This window comes from Bos taurus, chromosome 23 (genome assembly GCF_002263795.3).
Source record: "Bos taurus isolate L1 Dominette 01449 registration number 42190680 breed Hereford chromosome 23, ARS-UCD2.0, whole genome shotgun sequence".
In the NCBI taxonomy this organism is placed as follows: domain Eukaryota; kingdom Metazoa; phylum Chordata; class Mammalia; order Artiodactyla; family Bovidae; genus Bos; species Bos taurus.
The window spans coordinates 37,756,239-37,774,681 of NC_037350.1; the positions used below are offsets into that span (position 1 = coordinate 37,756,239).

General features: G+C 43.2%; 1 protein-coding gene across 6 annotated transcripts in view; it reads left to right on the forward strand.

Annotated features, from left to right (window-relative positions):
- Positions 1 to 18,443, forward strand: part of MBOAT1 (membrane bound O-acyltransferase domain containing 1) — a 110,819-nt gene that overhangs the window by 32,346 nt on the left and 60,030 nt on the right. Inside the window, exon 1 of one of the 6 annotated variants that reach the window (XM_059880423.1) lies at positions 4,750 to 4,933. The exons of the other annotated variants lie outside the window; for them this stretch is intronic. The gene's annotated coding sequence lies outside the window, so the exon portion shown is untranslated. Of the gene's footprint in view, positions 1 to 4,749; positions 4,934 to 18,443 lie in introns of those variants that run through there. 6 annotated transcript variants of the gene reach the window in all.

Genomic DNA, 18,443 nt, shown 5'->3' on the forward strand with positions numbered 1-18,443 from the left:
CCCTCCACACTGAGAGAAAGTAGCTTTAATGCTCAGCTGCACCTTTAAAATCTTTTAGACAACTACAAGACCTGAGTCTTGTGAGTGACACCTGATGCCCGCTAATCTGCCCTGTTGCCATTGAACCTGCTGCCAGGGACTTAGGAAGCTGGCATCAGAGTAAAAGGAAGGAGGAAAGCCAGGTGGTAGTGGTGGCAACAGATAGGCTGAAGCTTTGGGCAGCGGGGAACAAAGTGAGAAGATAAGCAGAAAGTTTTAGAGAAAGCTGACATTTTAGGATGATGTCTCAGAAACCTTTGCCAAGTTTCACGAGCAATCCCAATGTTGTGCTTTGGTGTATTGTCCATATCAACATATCTTGGATTTTTTAAATAGGCATTCTTGTTATTATAATGTCCTCAAGACAGTTCTGAACCCTTCTTTTTGCTGCTTAATAAGCTCATGAAGCAAGAGAGAAGGTGACGGCCTGACAATTACAGGCTAATTCACTGGCTAAAGGTGAGTAAGCACCAGCCTATTGTTAATTGTCGAAATACCAACAACTAAAGTCTTTATTAGTATTTTCTTCCAGGTAGTGACTAAGGGCAGGTCATTCTTGATGACAGGCTAGACTGTCAAAATTTTCAGTGTTTCTAAATGTGTGAAAAGTGAAAGTTCGTTCCACAGTATGTCCGACTCTGTGTAATCCCATGGGCTATAGAGCCTGCCAGGCTCCTCTGTCTGTGGAATTCTCCAGGCAAGAGTACTGGAGTGGGTTGCCATTTCCTTCTCCAGGGGATTTTCCTGACCCAGGGGTTGAAGCCAGGTCTCCTGCATTGCAGGCAGATTCTTTACCAACTGAGCTACTAGCAGATAGCTTTATGAACTGTCCGATGCTACCCATTTTTTATAGTTAACAATTACGAGGTTATAGGACTTCAGTGGGCCAGTGGTAAAGACTTTGCTTTCCAGTGCAGGGGCTGCAGGTTCCATCCCTGGTCAGGGAGCTAAGACCCTACATGCTTGGGGCTCAAAACCAAAAGGTAAAGCAGAAGCAATATTGTAACAAATTCAAGAAAGACTTTAAAAATGGTCTACCTCCCCCCAAAAAGTCTTTAAAAAATTATGATTCTAGACCTTTTATCATATTTGAAATGGAGTAAATATTGATGGTAAATGTCAGTATCTCTTCTGCATCTTACTTTGGGACTGCTTAAAGCTTCAACTTTAAAAAAAGTTAGCTTTTAACTACACCACTGCATTGTATTAATCGTAAAACAAACAAAATATAAAATGCACACACCCCCATAGTCAAGCTTCAAATAGCTCTTTGCCAACAGCACTTATGAGGCTGTTGTCTACTCAGCATGTGTTGCAATTACATGTATCATTTTCAACAGGTGATTTTTTTTTCTTGAGTTTCAAGAAAAGAGGAGTTTCTGTTAAGAACCTAAACTTAAAATTCTCCATTTAAGAGAAAGCAGTGTCTCTGCTACAGATAATTTCTCTCTTAGGGTCTTTCTGGCTTTGCTATTTTTATTAATTAAAAGGCTGTTTTTGTGGGGTCTTAAAAGAGACCAGCTTTTAGGGGAGGGACTGGTTTTTGGATACGTCTCTATTTCCTCTCCTGGCCCGCAGACATCTTTACCCTGCATCCTGAACTTACCAAGGTGTGGCTTTGCTGGGGACTCTCTTTCTTGACTGTCTTACTAAATGATAACGTCCAGGATGAATTAATTTGCCTCTTGTGGATGTCACTGCCCTTCTGGCACATCCCCATCATGTCAGACATGAAAATAGAAATCGAAGGAATTTAAAAGTAGTAGCTAACTTTTTGCTTTGAAAATTCCTCATCATTGGCTTGTTGTTGTTCAGTTGCTAAGTTGTGTCTAGCTCTTTTGTGACCCCATGGACTGTAGTCCACCAGGCTCCTCTGCCCATGGGATTCTCCAGGCAAGAGTACTGCAGTGGGTTACCATTTCCTCCTGCACGGGGCCTTCCCAGATCAGAGATGGAACCCACTTCTCCTGCACTGGCAGGCAAGTTCTTTGCCACTGAACCACCTGGGAACCCCTCCGTCATTGGCTGCTTGGTATTATTTTTATTCAGCAAGGATCCCGTGACTGGAACTGTTTTCAAGTACTCTTGATTTCCTCAAGATGCTCACAAGAAGCAACTCTTTCTTCTTGAGCCCCGAGTCACCTCCCAGTGGTGCATACAGCAGGGGACCTGGTGCCCTGAGTGGTGTCAGGGGTGGTGTCTGGAGGTGACCGGAGAAGCTGTGCAGCACACCCTTTCATAGATTGGTGGCTTGGGTTCCTGGACTCCTAACACTTTTTTCCCCATTTCTGTCTCAGATATCTTAATTTTCCTCTTTCAAGTATACTAAACAGCAGGAACCATATTCTGAGGCTCAGTTCTTAATCTTAAGAACAAGTATGTCCTTACAACCTGGGGGAGGTGGCCCACTGACATCTGTGCACAGTGTGTGTGTGTGTGCACATGTGCTCTGGTGCTCAGTTGTGTCCGGCTCTTTGTGACCCCACGGACTGTAGACTACCAGGCTCCTCTGTCCATGTGATTTCCCACGCAAGAATACTGGAGTGGGTTGCCATTTCCTGCTCCAGAGGCTCGTCCCAACCCAGGGATCAAACCCAGGTCTCTTAAGTCTGCTGCATTGGCAGGTGGATTCTTCACCACCTGGAAGTGTGTGTGTATGTGTGTATACGTCTATAGAAATGACATACATAAGAAATACATATGGGTATATATATGTGTGTGTGTGTGTATATATACATATATGTAGACACGTGTGTGTATATATCCGTATCTTTCTTGGACCATGATGGATCTGGGGGGCACCATCTGTATTTCAACTTGTATCATCACAGATTTGTTTAGTTAGCATGCTATCATTTCTAAGATTTCCTTCAAACCCTTTGCTCTTTGTAAAACATGCAAATCTCTGCAGAAGTCCTGACAGATATTATTAATCCCATTTTTCATTTGAGTAAGAGAGTGGCCCCAGGTTATTGGGATCAACCAGGTAGGTAGGCTACCAACCACAGTAGCCTGTGGAGCTTGGCCCACAGGATGGAGAGAGAGCTGCTCCCCACTCCCCTGACTCAGTTCAGTTCAGTTGCCCAGATGTATCTGACTCTTTGTGTCCCCATGGACTGCAGCACGCTGGGCTTCCGTGTCCATCACCAACTCCTGGAGCTTGCTCAAACTCATGTTCATTGAGTTGGTGATGCCATCCAACCGTCTCATCCTCTGTCATCGCCTTCTCCTCCTGGCCTTCAGTCTTTCCCATCATCAGGGTCTTTTCCAATGAGTCAGTTCTTCAAAACTCCAAAGTATTGGAGTTTCAGCTTCAGCATCCCCACTTTCTCCCCACTTGGCCTGGTGTGTATTGATGTGTAGGACAGGTTCCTTGGGCATTGAGAAGGGGTGGGTGGAATGTGAGAACATCAGGGTAGATTGGCCTTTGCTTTTCAACTTGAGAGAAAAAAGAAATCAAGCAGTCTTCTTATTAGCAAAGCCCGGATTTAATTTTCCTTTGACTCACATAGCTGTGATCTACTGTGAAGCCAAGAGAAACTAGAGTCGTTCTTTGGAACCACCAGTTGTGGGCGCCACTGACTGATACTCTTGGCGGCCATCTTAGTGTTCCTCCTTTCTGTCTTAGATTTTCTTTAGCTTTCTTTTATGGGCCTTTTCTTATTTATTCATTTGTTCTGCAGAGATTAAATATTTACCACATGCCAGGGACTGTGCTAGGTGCCAGGGATCCAAAGAGTAATAAGTCATTAAGTTTCTGCCCACAAGACCCTCACATTCTATTGGAAAAGTAGACTTTATCTAGCATTTGATTTGTTTATTCTGCCAATTCTAGGACCTCATCTGATTTTTAGAACCGTCTTGTAAGACAGCGGTCCCCAACCTTTTTGGCACCAGGAACCCATTTCGTGGAAGACAAGTTTTCCACGGATGGGGATCATGGTTTCGAGATGATTCACGTGCATTTTATTTCTGTTGTATTTCTTACTACATCAGCTACACCTCAGATCATCAGGCATTAGATCCCAGAGGTTGGGGACCCCTGTTGTAAGAAGCAGCAGTTAAACCATGTTCTCTTTGTCGTTTATTTACTTCCCTACCCCAACATTTTTGTCTTTCTCCTTTCTCTGTGTTTTAAACCCTCTCTCCCTAAATATTTACTGGCACTGCCTAGTTATTCATGTAATACTCATATTTAAAGATTTGCCCAGTTTCTGGTCTGTCTCTTCCTAAGTGAAACAAAATTTTTAATCTCCTTTGTGTCCTCCTACTTATGAACAGCCAAATGTATTCTGACTCTATTTCAGATATTTTCCAAAATGAGTCATTAATCATTTTTGATGAAATGTTTCCACTCAATTGTGGTGTCTTTTAAAAACCAGTTTGAATCCCTATGATTATTTTATGGAATTTAAAAATTCAAATCCTGGATTAAGTTTCAGAAGACATTTTTCTTATACGGGAACAGAGATCTAGAAAAGACCAGCTTCTACTACTCAGAGACCACAAAATTCCAATTTTGTGTGACATGGAGAACTTACCTTTTCTTCATAGAGTCCATCTAGGAAACCAAAAGATATTTATACGTTTCTACACTTTTAGCGTTTTTCCCCATATGTTTATGTGCATCTTTTCATATTGAAATGTTTATTAAGTATACGATTATAGATGTGCTTCAAGATTTTATACATACACACACACGTATTTTTCATTTATGTGTTTGCAGGACTTCTCACTATAGCTGTCCTGGGAACTTAACTTTTCTTGGAACAAGGAAACAAGGCATTTGCTACCTACAGATTCGGAAAGGCAAAAGAGCCAATTTCACCTCCTTTTTGGTTTTAAGAGCAAGAGTTGAGAAAGCAAGGCAACAGATCCTCCTTTGATTCTGCAGGTATAGTGTCAGAAAATTGAGGCATCCCTAGGAATCGATTTTTCATAGCAGTTTATACCACAGCATCTTTATTGCCTTCTTTTTTGTTTTCCTTCAGTTCAAAAATGTAAAAGAATTCCCTGCTGTCAGCAGTGCTCCTGGGGATTGTATTGATGGAGTTAGTTGTTGTTCAGTCACTCAGTCATGTTCAACTCTTAGCAGCCCCATGGACTGCAGCATGCCAGGCTTCCCAGTCCTTTACTGTCTCCCAGAGTGTGCTCAAACTTACGTCCATTGAATTGGTGATGCCATCCAATCATCTCATCCTCTGTTGTCCCCTTCTCCTGCCTTCAATCTTTCCCAGCATCAGAGCTTTTCCATTGAGTCAGCTCTTCCCATCAGGTGGCCAAAGTATTGGAGTTTCAGCTTCAGCATCAGTCCTTCCAATGAATATTCAGAGTTGATTTCCTTTAGGATTGACTGGTTTGATCTCCTTGCTGTCCAAGGGTCTCTCAAGAGTCTTCTCCAGCACCACAGTTTGAAAGTATCAGTTCTTCAGTGCTCAGCCTTCTTTATGGTCCAGCTCTCACATCTGTACATGACTTCTGGAAAAACCATCGCTTTGACTAGATGGACCTTTGTCAGCAAAGTAATGTTTCTGCTTTTTAATATGCTGTCTAGGTTGGTGATAGCTTTTCTTCCAAGGAGCAAGTATCTTTTAATTTCATGGGTGCAGCTACCATCTGCAGTGATTTTGGAGCCCAAGAAAATAAAGTCTGTTACTGTTTCCATTGTTTCCCCATCTATTTGCCATCAAGTGATGGGAACGGACGCCATGAACTTCTTTTTTTTCTTTTGAGTTTTAAGCCAACTTTTTCACTCTCCTCTTTCACTTTCATCAAGAGGCTCTTTAGTTCCTCTTCACTTTCTGCTATAAGGGTGGTGTCATCTGCATATCTGAGGTTTTTGATATTTCTCCCAGCAGTCTTGATTCCAGCTTGAGATTTGTCCAGCCCAGCAGTTAGCATGATGTACTCTGCATGTAAGTTAAACAAGCAGGGTGACAACATACAGCCTTGACATACTCCTTTCCCAATTTGGAACCATTCCATTGTTTCATGTCTGGTTCTAACTGTTGTTTCTTGACCTGCATACAGGTTTCTCAAGTGACAGGTAAGATGATCTGATATTCCCATCTCTTTAAGAATTTTCCATAGTTTGTTATTGATGGGGTTAACTGTAATGTTTTCTGTTGAAGTTGAGAGGAAGGATCAAATTGGAAAGAGATTATCAAGTTTGTTTTGTATTAATTACATATAAATAGCTGAATAAGAAATAACATTGGTCATTTTAAAAAGTGACACCTGTAACTCAAAGAATACTTCTGGCAAAGTCACCCATGGCCCCAAAACAGTCCACTCTTTATATCAGCCTTTTAGCAGTTTCTGAATACCTGGTAGAGGCCTGGAACTGTATTCTTTACAGAATAAAGAGGAAGCATGATCTACAGATTCCTTTATTACTTGTTTTCTTGTTTTTTCTTGTTATTACTTGTTTTCCTTTTCCTTTATCTGTCTTTTCTTACCCTCTTAACATGCTGGCTAACCTCCTTTGCTCCTGAGCCTACCATTCATTCATTCATTCATTCCAATTTTGAGAACCCAATATATAGTAGGCACCCTGCTATATATTGAATATTCATCAGAAGGACTGATGCTGAAGCTAAAGCTGCAATACTTTGGTCACCTGATGCAAAGAGCTGACTCATTGGAAAAGACCCTGATGCTGGGAAAGATTGAAGGCAGGAGGAGAAGGGGATGATAGAGGTTGAGATGGTTGGATTGTATCAGTGACTCAATGGACATAGTTTGAGTATACTCCAGGAGACACTGAAGGTCAGGGAAGCCTGGCATGCTGCAGTCCATGGGGTCACAAAGAGTTGGACACGACTGAGCGACTGAATAACAACAAAATGGATACTTTGATCAAAAGTAAAGACACAACCTTTGCCTTCTTGAAGCTGTTTGCCCAGGTAATGAGGTCAACACAGTTGGAGAAGTGCTGTGACTGCAGAAGCTTAGGATACTGCAGGAATGTCAAAAGGGAAGCCTTCCTGGAGGAGGTGACTTCTAAGCTGTGATTAAAAGGTTGGAGGAAGAGGGGAGAAGGAAGTGGGCATGGTCAGAAGCAGTAGATGAGTTCAATGGCTGTTGAAATTGTCCAGGTGAAATGAAGGGTGACCTGAATTAAGGTAGAAGTAGTGAGGGAAGCAGATGGATTTAAGAGACAGAGGTAGAATGAATAGAGTCAGGAGGTTGATTCCATTAATAGGATTTAAGGGAAAAGGATAGGTTCTCTGCTTTCTGGCCTAACCAGTTGGGTGGTTGAAGGGCCCACCCTCAGAGGGGAGGCTGAGGTGAAGGGGAAAGCGATAAGCTCTTATGGACCTCATGAAATTTAGGTGTCTGTGGTTTATCCAAATGAGGATTCCAGTAGGCACCAGGGTGTATGCCTGGGGATTCAGGAGGGACATCTGGGCTGAAGAAAAGAGATCTGGAAGTTATCTGCTGGTCATCGGAGGCGTAGGAGTGTGAGAGATCCTCTGCTGTATAACTTGGCTTGGGAAGCGAAGCTGGCCTGGGATGGCCCCCCCAGAGGGCACCGTCTCAAGCGGAGCGGCAGGAGAGCAGCTCTCAAAGGTGAAGACCACCTAGGAATGTCAGGGAGTCAAGCAGAAAGAGCAAAGAATAATGCTCTGCGTCAAACATTGCTGAAAGCTCACGGCAGCTCCTGGGTCCTGCTCACCGGCTTTGGCCGATGAGATGGTTGGTGACTTGGTCACAGCAGTTGTTTTAGAGTGTTAGAGAGTGTTGTAATTTATGGCACTGAAAGTGAAAGTTGCTCAGTCATGTCTGACTTTTTGAGACCCCGTGGACCCATGGAATTCTCCAGGCCAGAATACTGGAGTGGGTAGCCTTTTCCTTCTCCAGGGGATCTTCCCAACCCAGGGATCGAACCCTGGTCTCCCTCATTGCAGGCAGATTCTCTACCAACTGAGCCACCAGGGAAGCCCAAGAATACTGGAGTGGGTAGCCTATCCTTCTCCAGGGGATCTTCCGGACCCAGGAATTAAACCGGGGTCTCCTGCATTGCAGGCGGATTCTTTGCTAACTGAGCTATCAGGGAAGGCCCTGTGGCATGTAGTGGAGGTTAAGCAATACAGTATGATTTTAGGGGTTCTTTGTAATTAAATTTTTAAAAGATTTATTTCTTTTTGGCTGTGATGGGGCTTCACTGCTGTGCGCAGGCTTTCTCTGTGGTGAGCAGGGGCTAGTCTTCATTGCGGTGCTCCAGCTTCTCCATGCAGTGGCTTGTTGCAGAGCTCAGGCTCAGAAACTGTGGCGCACGGGCTTAGCTGCTCTGTGGCATGTGGGATCTTCCCAGACCAGGGATCGAACCCATGTCCCCTGTATTGGCAGGCGGATTCTTAACCATGACACTACCAGGGAAGCCCCATAATTAAATTTTAAAAATACAAATCCCTTCACTAGGTCCCTCCCCGTGACCTATAGGTGGGAGAATTAATAAGCACCAAAGAAAAGCTTACCTACTACTTGCAATTTTTTTTTTAACCTGTAGTTAGTTGGAATTTGTTTTATGCCTTTGAAAACCATTGTCTTGTTTTCTATAGGCTAAGGCATTTTCTTTTCTTTTAAAATAAGGGATGCACAGTTCCTTTGACTCTTGCTCCAAATTGGAGTCTCCCTTTGATCATTAACACATATTTTAGAGAAGGTGATTACCTAATAGGAATTGTAAATAGCTTAGGACTTAGTGACCAGACGGAATCACAGGTATTCCCATTTTGATGTTCCCTGGTTGTATAGTGGCCCCTAGGGCTTGGGTCTCTCCACTCTTGGAATTGTGACGTTTGTGTTATATCTCACCTGTCCCCACAAGAGCTTTATTTTATGAAAGCTAAATGGTGCTATGTTTTATTTTCAACTTGAAGTGAAAATTAATTGTTTCAAGACATTTGAGAATTTCATAACTGTGTGAGATAATTGGTCACACCCTAGGGAAATTGCATAAGAAAATATAGCTCTGAGTTCTGCATTTTCATTTTCCCTAAAGATCTCATTCACAGTGATGTCTTAAATAGTAGATAGTTTTATGGGTGATGAGAAAGCAGATCTACCTGTAGAGTGCACTTTCTTTGGCATGGTGAAGGGTTCACAGACCACCACGAAAGAAATTGCTCAAGTCAGGCTTTTTGTTTAGGAGGCAGCAATAGGTTATTGGGGATAGAGGTGACTTGGGAGTGTGTTTTCCTCTCTCTCGTTAAATACACCTTATTTAACCTCTCCATTGTACCCGCTGGGAAACCACTGACGATATTTGTACTTACTGCCTCCCTAGGGACATGAAGTAACCAAACACAGTGTGTGCATGTATGTGTGTATGTGTGTGTAGTTACCTTTTCTTTTTTCTTTTTTAATAAAATGACACTATAGGATCATAGTATAATTGATTCATGCTCCATGCTGATTCGGTTCATATTTCTTGATTGATTGTACTATTTCAAATGTGTAATGTCTAAGAATTTTAAATAATGAGATCTTAAAAAAATGTTAGGATAATGAATGTGGCCTCTTTAAAGCACCATCGTCAACTCAGTTGAATCTCATTTGGGTGAAGATGGGCTAATTTCATTTTTACATTTAGGACAGGTTGCAAATATGCCTATGGGCTTCCCTGGTACCTCAGTGGGTAAAGAATCTGCCTGCAGTGCAGGAGACGCAGGTTTGATTCCTGGATCCACAAGATCTCCTGGAGAAGGAAATGGCAACCCACTCCAGTATTCTTGCCTGGAAAATCCCATGGATGGAGGAGCCTGGCGTGTTGCAGTCCATGGGGTCGCAAAGAGTCGGATACAACTGAAAACTAACACACTTGCCGGCTATATCGGAACTTATGCATTGGTAGACCATCAGTGGGCTAAGTCACTTCAGTTGTGTCTGACTCTGCGATCCTATCGACTATAGCCCCGCCAGGCTTCTCTGTCCATGGGATTCTCCAGGCAAGAATACTGGAGTGGGTTACCATGCCCTCCTTCAAGGATCTTCCCAACCCATGAGGAAGTCAGCAGCTGCCCTGGTGGGTCTCCTGGCAGGATTTTGATTGACTTAGTTCTCTATCAACCTCTCCACTCCAGGACAGAGGAGAAAGGAGGAAAAGCCACTTCCAGACCAACCTGTCAGGCAGGTTCTTTACCACAAGCGCCACCTGGAAAGTCCTCAGAGATGGAGGGGTGGTGGTCATCATTTATATGTTTTTTACTGAAGGATGTGCGGAGAAATTGATCAAGTCTAATGAATATATTTGAGCATTTCTCCTTGTTGCTGTATTGGGTAGACAGCCTGACGGAAAATAAGAGAGGTGCCATTTAGCACACACGCAGTATTTCATGCTGGACAGGCACCATGCGAATCACTTTACAAGTATTAAGTCATTAAATCTGTGACTCAGTGAATATTAAGTATTAATTCTATGAGGGTAGCTATATTATTATCCACATTTTACAGAAGAATTGGGGGTAGGGGTTAGATAACTAGCCAAAGTTGTACAGCTGTGGGATGAGTTAGGGTAGTATTCAAGTCTCAGCAGTCTGGCTCCAGAGTCTGTGGTCTTAACTCTTTACACCACTAGCTTTCATTACAGTCTGCTGCTTTGTCTACAGATCTGCAGTTTGTTGAATCCATGGACAGAAAAAATGGACAGAAACTGAGAATAAGGAGGGCTGGCAGTACTGGGCTATTTTCTGTAAGAGACTTGAGCATCCACAGATTTTGGCATCTGTTGGGGTCCTAGAACCAATCCCCACAGACTCCGAGGGACACTGTCTTATTGATCAAATCTGAATGCTTTAACTCATCTGCATCACGCTGTTTTTACAGTAATGAAAATGAGTCTTGTGGCTAATAGATTCATTGGCCAAAGGCCAATAATAAATGAAAAGATGCTCAACCAGTAGTCAGGAAAATGCAAATTGAAATGAATATTCCACTAGTTATTTACCTGATTGGAAAAACGGAACAGATTCATAGCATCCAAGTGTGAGGGTAAGGACACATGCTCATATGTAACTCGTGGGAGGGTGGGGGTAAAAAAATTGCTTCAAATTTTTATTTAAAATTTTAAATAAACATTTCATTTGACTGAACTCCTAGGAATTTATCTTGTAGACATAAAATCACCAGTACATAAGGATGCATGTACAAGGAATTTGTTTTTTATCATGCTATTTGTAATGACCCTAAACTGGAAACCACTTGGCAGTTGGAAAATGCTGGCATAAATTATTCTGCATTCCTAATTTTGGAGTTTGGGGAAACTAATCAACAATTCCTCTCCTAGCTAGCATGCATGCATGCTCATGCTCAGTTTTTCAGTTGTGTCTGATTCTTTGCGACTCTGTGCACCGTAGCCCGCCAGGCTCCTCTGTCCATGGGATTCTCCAGGCATGAATACTGGAGTGGGTTGCGTTTCCTCCTCCAGAGGATCTTCCCGACCCAGGGATCCAACGTGAGTCTCTTGCATCTCCTGCATTGCAGGCGGATTATTTATTTATTTATTTTTTAACCACTGAGCCACCTGGGAAGCGAACCAATTAGGAAATAAGACCCAAGGGACAGAGGGAGATCAAAGTATTGTCTTATTAGTGATAAAGCTGATTGACTGTGTTTCTTATTTCTTTATTCTTGAATGAGATGGACTTATGCTCCCAACTGCTGGTGGTGATGGGGGAAGGGCAGCAGGGGAGGGAGCACAGATCAGAGAACGTCCTTGTCTGAATGCAGACTGGCCACTAAAGACCGAAGTCTCCAAGTGAGTCCAGCACACCCAGTGTCTCCTCTCAGACTCACCAGTTGGGCTAGTCATTTCCTCCCTCCCTGGATAGGAGGAAGTGCGGAGTCACAGTGGAGAGAAGGTGGAAATTCTCCTTTTGTATTTTCCCTCCTAGGGAAGGGAGTGGAGATTATTCTTCCTTATGGAAATCTATGAAGTGGGAAGTGTTCCCCTCTCCTCCAACAACAGTGTTTTGGAATATCATGCAGTGTTAAACAGTATAACTTAGCTCAGTGTGAGCAGACTTGGGAAGATGTCTGTCATATTTTAAGTGAAAAATTGAGCTATAGGTGGCTTTTATATGATTTTATATGATTATATTAAAAGGAGAAACCATGTATATGGGTATATTTTTGTAAATATAGAAAAAAGTATTTAAACACATATTGTAGTTGCTAAGAAGAATGGTGTGTGGAAGGTTTTGGTGATGGGGAAACTGAGCTTTTCCTTTGCATTTCTCTGTATTGTTCAGTTGTTCAAATGAGCATTTATTAATTTTATAAGAAAACGTCTAGTTGAGAGTTGCTATGAGATACATATGGGCTTCCCTGGTAGCTCAGATGGTAAAGAATCTGCCTGCAGTGCAGGAGACCCTGGTTAGATCCCTGGGTCGGGAAGATCTCTGGAGAAGGGAATGACAACCCACTCTAATATTCTTGCCTGGAGAATTCCATGGACAGAGGAGCCTGGCAGGCACCAGTCCATGGGGTCACAAAGGAGTCAGACATGACTGAGCGACTAACACTTCATACTTCACTTCATGATATATATATACACACACACATATATGTATGTATATATACATATTTTCAGATTACTTTTCCATTATAGGTTATTACAGGATATTGAATATTGTTCCCTGTGTTATACAGTAACTACAGGGTAGATCTTGAAATTTCTGATTACAAGAAAAAAAAAGTTGTAACTGTGTGTGGTGATGGATATCAACTAGACTTACTCTGTTGATCATTTTACAATATTTGAAATACTGAACCATTACATTGTAAACCTGTAAGGGAGTAATAGTGGCCTAGCTGATAAAGAGCCCGCCTGCCAATGCAGGAGATGCAGTTTCCATCCCTGGGTCAGGAAGATCCCCTGCAGATGGAAATGGCAGTCTACTTCAATATTCTTCCCTGGAGAAGCCCATGGACAGAGGAACCTGGTGGGCTGAAGCCCATGGGGTCACAAAGAGTCGGACATGGCTGAGCTACTGACACATGTTGTACACCTGAAACTAATATAATGTTATATGTCAGTTTTATCTCAATTAAAAATATCATAAAGTTGTCTGCAAATATTGCATTGTGTGTTCAGTGGTGCCTTCAGCAGCTGGTGTCCCCCTTCCCTTTGGCAGTTCAGGGGTCTTCACTGAGAACTTGTTTCTAGATGGGCCTGTCGGCTCCCCTGCACCTTGTTTTATTTTCACCCCACACCCAGGTGTGCATGCGTGTGCTCAGTTGCTTCGTTCATGTCCAACTCTTTGTGATCCTGTGGACTGTAGCCCAGCAAGCTCCTTTGTCCATGGGATTCTCCAGGCAGGAGTACTGGAGTGGGTTGCCATGCCTTCCTCCAGGGCATATTCCTGACCCACAGATCGAACCTGCGTCTCCTGCATCTTTTGTGTTGCAAGTGGATTCTTTACCACCAAGTCACCAGGGAAGCCCCTACACCCAAGGCTGGTGGGGAGTTTTGGGAGGGTGTGCTGGACTGGAATCAGGCCAGTTTGTTGCTTGGTAACTATGAACTTGGCTGAGTGATTGGCCATCTCTGGGCTCCGCTTTTCTTATCTAAAAAATGAGATGTTGGAATTACATGAGAAGATTGAACTAAATGAATCATTCTAGGGGGGCTGAGCAGATGGACTCTGAACCCTGTCTCCCCAAGTTTAAATCCCCATATTGCCACTTACTAGGTGTGTGATATTGAGTTTAAATCCCCATATTGCCACTTACTAGATGTGTGATATTTAGGAAAATTTTGTAACCTGTCTATGACTTACAGGCAGAAGGACTTTAGAGCAGTGCTGTAATATATGGGGTTGGTCAAAAGTTCATCTGGGTTTTTCTGTAAGATGTGATGGAAAAACCCAAATGAAGCTTTTAGCCATCCCTCTAAATACTGATAGTGTTAGTCACTCAGTCGTGTCCAACTCTTTGTGATCCCGTGGACTGTAGCCCAACAGGCTTCTCTCTGGAATTCTCCAGGCCAGAATACCAGAGTGGGTTGCCTTTCCCTTCTCCGGGGAGGTCTTCCCGACCCTGGCATTGAACCCAGGTCTCCCTCATTGCGGGCGGATTCTCTACCATCTGATCCACCAGGGAAGACTACTCTAAATACTAGCTATTATTAACTGACTAACAATGAAATTAATTCTAATGGGGAAACGGTATCTCCAGGGAGGTGGATGACAGCATGCTTATGGACAAGGTTTCCCAGGATTCCTCAAATAATCCTGAATTCTATCCAGTCTTCCCTGTCTACTTGGCCAGGGCTTATAAGGATGTGGTTTATGAGGTGGGAGGCAAGCTAGAGGGATATCCTTAAAAGATACTACCTACCCACCTATATTAAGGTTTTTCTTTGCCATGGCTAAAGAGTTGGCTTAAGTATTTTCCCCTTTGTATACACTGGAGTCAGTTTCTAAAGGGTTTTCATTGTAAATTATAATAAATACATGGCATGATATTTACAGAATAAGGTCAGCCATGAGTCTTCCTGTACAATTTAAACCCTAAACAAGTATATAGGATACTGTTCTGAGAAGGTGTTTAGTTGCTAAATTGTATCTGACTCTTCTGCAACCCCATGGACTGTATCCTGTCCAGGTCATCAGTTGATGGGATTTCCCGGGGAACTATACTGGAGTGGGTTGCTATTTCTTTCTCCAGAGGATCTTCCTGGATCAGGGATCGAACCTGCATCTCTTACATTGCAGGTGGATTCTTTACTGCTGAGCCACCAGGGAGGGTTATCTCATTCCAGAAGGACTGGATGACTTACTCTGAACTAGTGGAAAGAGGCTTGTTAAGTGAGTATAAAAAGTTGGGGAGCAGGACTTCCCTGGCGGTCCAGTGGTTTAGACTTTGCCTTCCGATGCAGAGGGTGTGGGTTTAATCCCTGGTTGGAGAGCTGAGATCCCACATGCCTTAGGGCCAAAAAAACAGAACATAAAACAGAAGCAATATTGTAACAAATTCAATAAAAACTTTAAAAATAGTCCATATTAAATTTTTTTTAAAAGCTCAGAGAGAATGTTTGCACAAGTTGAAGAGTTGTTGGAAATGACTTTGAGCAGTTTAATTAAAGCCTCCCCCTGGACAAGCCTGACGTCTTGGGAGACAACCACAGGCAATGACTAAGCATCTCGCTTTAACTCCTGGAGCTGCCCTGGAGCTGAGTGTTTGGGGCCATTTACTTTACGTCTTGGTTTCCTCAGTAATCCTTGAGGATTGTTGGGAAGATTCAGTGAGATGATAGGGGTGATGTGGTAAAGAATCTCCTTGCCGATGCAGGAGATGAGGGTTCCATCCCTGAATCAGAGATTCCCCTGGAGGAGGAAACAGTAACCTGCTCCAGTGTACACGCCTGGGAAATTCCATGGACAGAGGAGCCTGGCAGGCTACGGTCCATGGGGTTGCAAAAGAGTCGGAAGCAACTGAGTGACTGAGCACATACATTTAGAAAAAACAGCCTGTATTTGTGTTGCTCAGTACACATACATGCTCAATCAGTGCCAATTGTTACTACTTACATGTGTGTGTTTGAAACAAAAGGCTGAGGGGTCATGAACTTTCTCAACAAGTGTGAACCCTTTGTGGGCTAATGAGCTTTTGACCTAAGTAGGAGCAGGGAGGCCAGGGCACTGCTGGGAAGCCCTCTCAGTCCCGTTTGCAGTGGGCTGAGACGTACCTCCAGGCGAGGAGGGGGCATCCCTCACAGTTTGGTTTGGGTGTTGCTAACTTCCCACCTGCAGGCACAAGGAAAATGAGGTCTGTTTCATTCCTTGTCTTTGAGTCGAGGGTTTTTTGTTGGGAAGTGTTACAGGCCAAATTATGTTCCTGCAAAAACGCAGTTCTGAAGTCCTAACTCCCAGATGGTTGGATGGCATCACTGATCCAATGGAGGTGAGTTTGAGCAAACTCCGGGAGGTGGTGAAGGACAGAGAAGTCTGGTGTGTTGCAGTCCGTGGGGTCGCAAAGATTCAGACATGACTGAGTGACTGAACAACAAACAACCACCTCCAGTATCTTAGAACGTGACTGTATTTGGAGATAGTATCTTTCAAGAGGTCACTGAGTTAAATGAGGTCTTTGGGAAGACCCTCTGGGAGGGAGACGTCGGCCGTCTGCAAGCCAAGGAGAGAGGCCTCAGAAGAAAACAACCCTGCCGCCATCTTGAATTCAGGGCTTCCAGAATTGTGAGGCAACAAGGTTCTGTTGTTGAAGCCCTCCAGTCTGTGATACTTTGACATGGCAGCCCTAGAAAACTAATACAGGCAGCTACTGAATTCTCCCCAGAGTGATAGTATTTCTGGGCAGACTATTTGAAGGTGAAGGAAGTGATATAGTATCTTCAGTGGGGACATAGGCCAGGTTTTAAATTCTGGCTCTGTTGCTCACTGGCTTTGTGAATTCAGCCTTTGTTTTTTCTTTTCCTCCTGTGTAAAGCAGGAGTAAGCTACTTCATAAAGTTGTGAAGCTGAAAGGACTTCGTCTGTATAAAGTTTATTACTCTGCCTGACACTTAGTAAGCACTCAAAAAAATAGTGTTGTTACAATGAGACGGAATATCAGGAGTTTGGTTATAAATTTGCACATTGATTATCACTTTTAAGTACTGTTTGCTTACCTACAAGCTTGGAAAATGGCTTATCACAGATTTGAAGGCGTTTCTTGCTGACCTCCCAAGGAGCTTGGAATTAAAGTATGACAAGGATGTCTTTGAAAGTGCAAAGTAGCTAAAGAGTATGGTACAGCCACTTTTTGTTTTGTGGTACAGAAAGGAATTGCATTTTTTGTTCTCTTCCCCAGCCACATTCATTTGTAGGAGGCAATGCAAAAGAGCACTGTTTGTGAGAGAGGGACGGCTTGCCTTTAAATAAGGAATTGTTTAATTAGGTTGGTTTCGTCTTGGGGCATATAAGGCAGTGCTGCTGAGAAAAACATTCCAGGCCTGAACAGCTGCCTTTGTCTCATTGGTGAGCCGCCGGTAAATCACTGTGGTAGGGAAATAATTTTGGATTGTTAATATTTGCTGTTTGTTAAAAATAGCCAGCTTGCATCTCTTCATTAGGAGGAAGGCAGTGTTTTGCGCTCCTGGCAAAGTTTGGGGGCTTTTTTTTGGAACATAAATCCCCAAGAAATGCCTTTCAAGCAGCACAGGAGAGCAGAAAGATCAAAAACTTCCACTGGAAGATTGCAGCTCATTGTGATTGTTCTTCCCTGTGGCTGGTAAAGAATCCGCCTGCAATGCAGGAGACCCTGGTTCCATCCCTGGGTTGGGGAGATCCCCTGGAGGAAGGCATGCAAGCCACTCCAGTATTCTTGCCTGGAGAATCCCCATGGACATAGGTGCCTGGCGGGCTACAGTCCATGGGGTCATGAAGAGTCTGACACGACTGAGCGACTAAGCACTAAATGATGGGCCTTTGGTGAAATAAGTCAAACCCTTGGGCGTGTACTTTTTTTTTTATTTTTAATGGGAGGATAATTGCTTTACACTATTGTGTTAGTTTCTGCCATACATGACTCAGCCATAGATATGTTGAATTCATATGTCCGTTGAACTCCCTCCCACCTCCCCGGGCACATGTTTTATTTCCTTGCCGTGACTTTGAAATCTTGCGAGAGTGGTGGAAATTGAGGTCTTGCTGAATACGGGTTGTGTTTGATCAAAACAGCTGTGCTATACCATTTCCTTCTGCAAAACGGCCGGGGCAATGCTTTCATTGTGAAGGGCGTGTTGTTGGACATCACGAATGGAAATGCAGCTTGCTTTCCTGCTCTAGAGGGAGGGCATCAGTAGAAAAACAAAAATTTGGCACACCTTCCTTTTAAATATGAACATCTAAAAGTGTTAGTTGCTCAGTCGTGTCCAACTCTTTGCTACCACATGGACTGTAACCCGCCATGCTCCTCTGTCCATGGGATTTCCAAGAACAATGGAGTGGGTTGCCATCCCCCTTCTCTAGGGGATCTTCCTGACTCAGTGATCAAACCTGGGTCTCCTGCATTGCTGGCAGATTCTTTAGTATCTGAAACCACCAGGGAAGGGTTTATTAAAAGTAAAGCTATCTATTTTCATCTTCTTTGCCCATCGTCATGGTTAACTCCTGACATTTTGCTGCCTGTAAAAAGCACGTTTTTCTTTAAGATGAAGTTTTTTTCAAGTTAACTTCTGTTTATGCCTAATTCCTCCCTAAACTTGATATATATAGTAAGTGCTAATAAATGCAGCCCTGAGGATAGAGTAAGCAGAATTAAATAAGAATTGTTATGAGTTTAAGCGCCCTGATTGTGTGTGGTGTTGTGTGTATGAGAAATTCCATATGGAAATTGCAATTATAAATTGGAAAAAAGTTTACAAAGAATTTGCCAAGATCCCTGCCATCCTGATAAAA